The sequence below is a fragment of the Tursiops truncatus genome, chromosome 20, assembly GCF_011762595.2.
Source record: "Tursiops truncatus isolate mTurTru1 chromosome 20, mTurTru1.mat.Y, whole genome shotgun sequence".
Lineage (NCBI taxonomy): Eukaryota > Metazoa > Chordata > Mammalia > Artiodactyla > Delphinidae > Tursiops > Tursiops truncatus.
This window is the reverse complement of record NC_047053.1, coordinates 39,110,099-39,116,098: the sequence shown is the minus strand read 5'-3', so window position 1 is coordinate 39,116,098 and position 6,000 is coordinate 39,110,099. Positions and strand designations below refer to the sequence as shown.

General features: G+C 45.2%; 1 protein-coding gene across 4 annotated transcripts in view; it reads left to right on the top strand.

Moving 5' to 3' along the window:
- The first annotated feature begins 356 nt into the window (after positions 1 to 356).
- STAT5B (signal transducer and activator of transcription 5B) overlaps positions 357 to 6,000 on the top strand; it is a 61,474-nt gene continuing 55,830 nt past the window's right edge. For 3 of the 4 annotated variants that reach the window (XR_002177171.3, XM_019939417.3, XM_019939416.3), the window contains exon 1: positions 357 to 551. The gene's annotated coding sequence lies outside the window, so the exon portion shown is untranslated. The remainder of the gene's footprint in view (positions 552 to 6,000) is intronic. The other variant, XM_033846481.2, reaches the window with a different exon arrangement.

Below are 6,000 nucleotides of genomic sequence, written 5' to 3'. Positions count from 1 at the left end.
CAGCCCGGGCGAAGGGAGGTGGGCGGGCCGCAGAGGGGGATGCCAATCAACAAGACCACAACAGTTGGGCCAGCAGACCCCACCCAAACAAAGCAGCATGTGCTCGCGGCCCGCGGACCCGGCCAGGGAGCCAAGCGGCAAAGCCGCCCCCGCTCCGCGAAGAGGGGCTGCGCGCGGCGCCGGCCCCACAGAGCGCGCTGAGGGGGTTCCGGGCCTCTCCAGGGCGGCCGCGGAGTGAGGCGGGGGGGCGAGGGACCACGGGGCTCGCGAGCGCGCGCCGGGCGGAACCAGGAAGCGGCGCGCGCTGGCGCGGGGCGCGCTCGAGGCTGCGGGCGACGCGCGCGGCCGGGCCTCCGCGCGCGAGCGGCGCGCGCGCCCCCGTGGGCCCGGGCGAGAGGAGAGTCGGCGGCCGGAGCCGTCACCCCGGGCTGGACCGAGCGCAGGAAACTAAGCGCGGCGGTCCGGCCGAGGGAGGGAGCGAGCGAGCGAGCGGGCGGGCGAGCCAGAGAGCGGACGGGAGGCAGCCGCTGGCGCCCGAGGGGCCAAGCGAGGTAGGAGCTGCGGGGCCAGCCCGGAGCTCGGGGCCCGCGGAGGGAGGCCGGGGAGCCGGCCCGGGCGGGGCCCCGCGCCCCGGCCGCCCAGACGCCCGGCAGGGCCGCGCTGCGCCGCCGCCATCGCTCCCTGGGCCGGGAGGACGGGCGCGGGGACCGCGCCGCTGGGTGAGGGGGGCCACGGGGGGCGAAGGCTGGGGGCGGGCGAGGGGCGTCGTGCGGAGGCTGCGGCGGGCCGGAAGGGGTAGAGGGCAGAGACCGTGCGTGCGCGTGTGTCGGGGTGGGCTGCCGTCGGCCCCCTCACACCTTCGTGTTGCAGTTCGGAATAGCGCCCGCCGGCTCCTCGCTTTTCTCCCTTTTTCAAAGGGAGAAAAGGGTGTCTGCGACTCCTAGGGGTGGGATGAGACCTGTGGTGCCCGGTGGGGTGGGGGGTTTTAGCCAGGCTTCAAGGAACAGCGCCTTATAAGGAGTCCAGACAACAAATACGAACGTTTCGATCAGGCTCGGGGGTGCAGAATCCCTCATCAGGGACCCGCCAGGCCCCGGCTTGTGCGTGTGGCTGTGGACGCAGTGCGTTCTTTTTTTCTAGCCAGGGATAAAGAGTTAAAAAGTGCTCCTGGTGTTGGGGGTAGATACGCAGCGTCGGAAGGGGAGTCGTTGTGTCACCAAAGCTGGTCTGAGGCTAAAGGAATCTGGCAAGATGGTCAGGCAGATCAAAGAGGAAAGAACTTGTGTGGAGCAAGAGGCGTTTGCAGACACTTGTAGCCAGCAGTGATGGAAAAGGCGAGGGAGAAAAACAAGCGCCAGCTTTTAGGAAGAGGAGCTTAATGAGAACCACAAGAATTTTAAGGGCAAAAAGAGATAGCGATCCTCTCTTTCCCAAAGAGCCATGCCAGATCTTTTTCTTCTAGACCCCTCTGATCCTGTCATTGTATGTGATACCGTCGTATCAAATAAATAGTGCTCAAAGTGGGTCGTAGAATGTTAGAGCTGGAAAGGACCGCGGCGGTAATGCTCCATTCTTTTATTGTACAAATGAGGAAACTGAGGCCAGATAGGTGGAGCGATCGGCCTGCTCCATTCACGCAGCTGTTTAGTACTTCAGAAACTGAAATGTCGGTCTGAAGACTCTCAGGTTAGTGCTCTTCCCGAAGCACAGAGAAGCAGTAGACATTTGCCTAAACACAGTTCCATAAATTGTCTCTGGAATGTCCTCGGGGAATGCCCCTTGAAAGGGCTAGTGTGTCACCAAATTATTAAACTGAGCTTAGGTCCTTTTTTCAGTCTTCAAATGGTGTTTATCATCCGCTTGTATCTTAGGTTTCCAAAGGGCTTGGATAGCCGCCTGGGCCATAATAAGCTTTCAGCTGTTGAGTATACTATCTCAATTTTGTTATCGTCCAGTTAAGATAATAGAACCTTCCCTCTTTCCTCAGCACTTTTCTGTTATTGTTTATTTGTTTATATTATGTTGGTTACATTGTTTATATTCATTGGCTGTAGTTCTTAGAAGAGGATGTATTTTATTTAGTGTGCCAGTCATTTTTTTCTAATTTCATAACACTAGGAACATTAGATCAGTTCTGATGATATCAAATGGTGGAATTCTGTTGATTGACTTTATTTCAAGGCTTTGGGGTTTTTTTGTTTGTTTTGGTACCAATTTCCGTCTCTTGGAAGATCACAGTTAGAATTGATATTGTAAATGGGAGAAGGGGGCTGCAGATTTTAAGAAAATTTATTATGTGACGGTTTGCGATGTCTGTTGGTCTAACCAAAACAGCACCACACCTTTGGTCAGGTAAGTGTTATCTAGTAGATTACTTGTTTTCTGTAGCCGTTGGAAGATGAAAATTTCAAGCATCTGGTTGAGACACAGGGAAGGAATGGAGAGATCTTTTTTTAAAAAGCAAAACATCAGGAAAAAACACAAGAGTTGATTTCTATCACAAGCAGTTTGGTTATTGCATAACTTGGAGCTAAACTGCACAGAATCTTTGCTGTATACCCAACTAAATAAATTATCCCCCCCTTCTCACTGGTCAGGATTCACATTTTTGCCCACAGGCTATTAGTATGGATTGTGTTAAGAAATTTAAGGTGTCTATGTTTCTTAAATGGATACTTCATGATATATATGATGGAAGGGGGAAAAAGTGTTATCCTTGTTTGGAGTGTTACAACATGTATATTTTGGTCAGCACTTCCTATTGTGCCCCAACTTCTCGTTTCATCTTCATTTTCTTGCTCTCAATTGATTTTTTAAAAAATTTTATTTACATATGCAAAAACCACATCAGGACTAGTAAAAAGCATCACTTGTTGCTCTTTGGGTACTTACGTCCATTTGTTTCAAGTTATATTGTTACGTTAAAATTATTTCAAAAAAAAAATTATTTCAAATTATATTGAAATCATTTGTGATTTGTGTTAAGTGTATGTTTATAAATGTGCTTGTGGTGGTTCATTTGGCTTATTTTTGTGTAGGTAATACAGGTAGTCTTATTATAAAAGCAAGGTGTTATAAATAGGTAAATAATATGCTCAAGATTAGATTGCAGGTTAAAGGTAGAATCAGAGGAAGCTTAACTCTTCTGGTGCCCTACAAACATGTATGTATCTCATGAACTATTCACAGATTTCTGGACTACCAGTGACACATATTTCCTCCCTTCTATTAGAGTGTAGATTACCACATTATGCCTACAAAAGGAAGCAGAAAACCTTCTGTTTTTTCTTAATGTGTTTTGAGCATTTGAAACTTATTCTTTTAAAAAGTTATGACATTCCTAGGTTACTGAGCTCTTCAGAAGAATATCCTTTTACTGCATATGATAAAGTGTCAAAATACCTTGACTCTGGCACTTCTTAATAAAAATAATGTTTAAAAGTTTGTTCCAAAGTATCACTGTCCCCAGTTTTGTGTGGTGTTTAAAGGAAAAGATTTTTCTTTAAATCTGAGCTTTGTTAATAGAACTGTTCTAAAATCAGAAGTATTTTTTTCCTCTGCAGTGTTGGAAACACAACAGTTTTATGCTTATTTCTAGGAATAAGAAAGTCAAATTTAACAATCTAGTTTCCATTGATTAGACAGTTTCTTGTACACTTAAATTGTGAGCGTCACAGTGATTAAATTTTTTAATTGCCTTCTGTTAATTGTCATGTCCTTATTTTAAGTAGCCTGTTTACATTGGATGTTTTCTTATTAGTGATGATCCTTTTACTATTAAAAAACCTAAGCCAGTTCAGAGAGGACTTTACATATCTAAATGGGTTCTATTTTTACTAATCAATGAGGGGAGTAATTTACACGTGTTCAACTTTTAGTTGAAGGAGACCCTCACTTTTGGTGATTTCAGGGTTTTAGATGACGTTTTATTGCTTTTGTTAGTTTGGTCACACCCGTGACTTCCTTGGAAGGTATCTTTGAAGTTTGGTTTCCTTTTTTTTAAAATGGTAATATTGGGGTGGGGGTGCTTCCTGTTTGTATTTTCAAAATTAGGTCCACATGTTAACCTTCTCGTGGTGTCACATTTTTATCTTAAACATATAAAGACGAGCATCAGATGCCATGTGGTTTGTCTTTGACCCATTGTACTGCTGCTCCATGACAGCTCTACCGAGTACCCAGTTGGAAAGGCAAGACATCCCAAATCTTCCCAGCTCCCTTCAAGGTTTAGCTGCCTTGGAAGGAATCTTAACTACCACGACAAAGGTGCAATTAACAGAAAAATGGGGCTGCTGCTTTCTGTTTTCCTCCCAGGTACCTAGAAAATGCACAGCACTGGGACTTACCTGGTGGTGCGGTGGTTAAGAATCTGCCTGCCAATGCAGGGGACACGGTTTCGAGCCCTGGTCTGGGAAGATCCCACATGCTGTGGAGCAACTAAGCCCGTGCACCACAGCTACTGAGCCTGCACTCTAGAGCCCTCATGCCATAACTACTGAAGTCCGTGCGCCTAGAGCCCGTGCGCCTAGAGCCCGTGCGCCTAGAGCCCGTGCTCCGCAACAAGAGAAGCCATGGCAATGAGAAGCCCACGCACTGCAACGAAGAGTAGCCTCTGCTCGCCGCAACTAGAGAAAGCCCACACACAGCAACGAAGACCTAACACAGCCAAAAATAAATAAATAAAATAAATAATATAAATAAATAATATTTTTTTTAAAAATGCATAGCACTAAGAGCGAAAACGTGTTATGTGTAGCTTGGAATGTCAGTGCCTTCAAGAGGGGTTGCCATAGGTTTATAAGATATAGCATCTATTTAGCAGTGACTATAGCCGTTTTTCTGACCTCACCTAAAAGGCACACAGAATATCATGGAGGAGTCAAATAAGCACAAGGAGAGATTCAGGGTATGGTGGTGGTAGAACTTTGGAGGAATCACCCTCAGCCATGAAACTCTTCCTAGACCCTCCTGGATAATTTTTACGTGGTAGGTCCCTTTTAATACAAATGTTGGGGTGAGAGTTATTTGGAGGCTTGCGGAGAAGAATATCCTTGAAAGGAGTACGGATAGTATTGTTTCAGTGATTGAAGCAAGTGACCTTTTCCTAGCCTTCAGCTAACTTTATTCTAGAAGTGTAATGACTAAATAGACTCCTAATTAAATTGACATTCAAACATGTTTGCAGTGTAGGGGCAGTTTCTCTCTTGTAAATTTTCTTTTGGATCACATCACTAAAGGCAATACTGCATTAGCATGTTGCATAGTAACGCAGTTTGCAAATGAGGTTAATACGTAGAGTATCTTGACCTCCCATCCCTCCCCCCCCCACCCCATAGTCAAGAAAGGAGAAGTTATATGTCATATACTGGATATTTTCTTCATTGAGTTTATTTATAATAATTACCTCCATTTCTCATGTATTGTAGTACTATTAAGATGAAAAATACATATATTGATTGATAAAGAACATTTATCTTTTGGAAGCTAGCTTGCAAAAGCTAACAGTCATTCTCCATTTGTTCCTCCATTGCCTTTGGCACGCTGATTAACTCTTTAAAAAATTCGTTTCCAGATTTCTGTTATGAAGAGAACTATCTCCATATTCTATTCACTGCTAGTTTTTTGAGGTGCTTATGCTGACTCATTTTTTAATTATACTAAGATATAGAGTATGGTTTGAGAGCAGTAATGAGATTCTCAGAAGATACGAAAACTTCCCTTTCTGACTAGTTAGAGAAAGGTTGGGGAAGACAAGGGGAAATACATCAATGAGCCAATCAATTATTGTTATTTGTTGGGATTAATTTGGTGACTAATATTTTCAACGCCCATCAGGCTAGTAAAAGTGGCTTTGGCTTTACCCTGCAATGATAACAGGACAAACTCAAGTTTTCTCTAATACTGCTTGTTTTTCCTAGTAGGGGATTTTTTTTGCATATGGGAAATCAAGCCAAAGCTACCAGTAACGGTCACATCCATGATTTGTATAAAAAACTATTT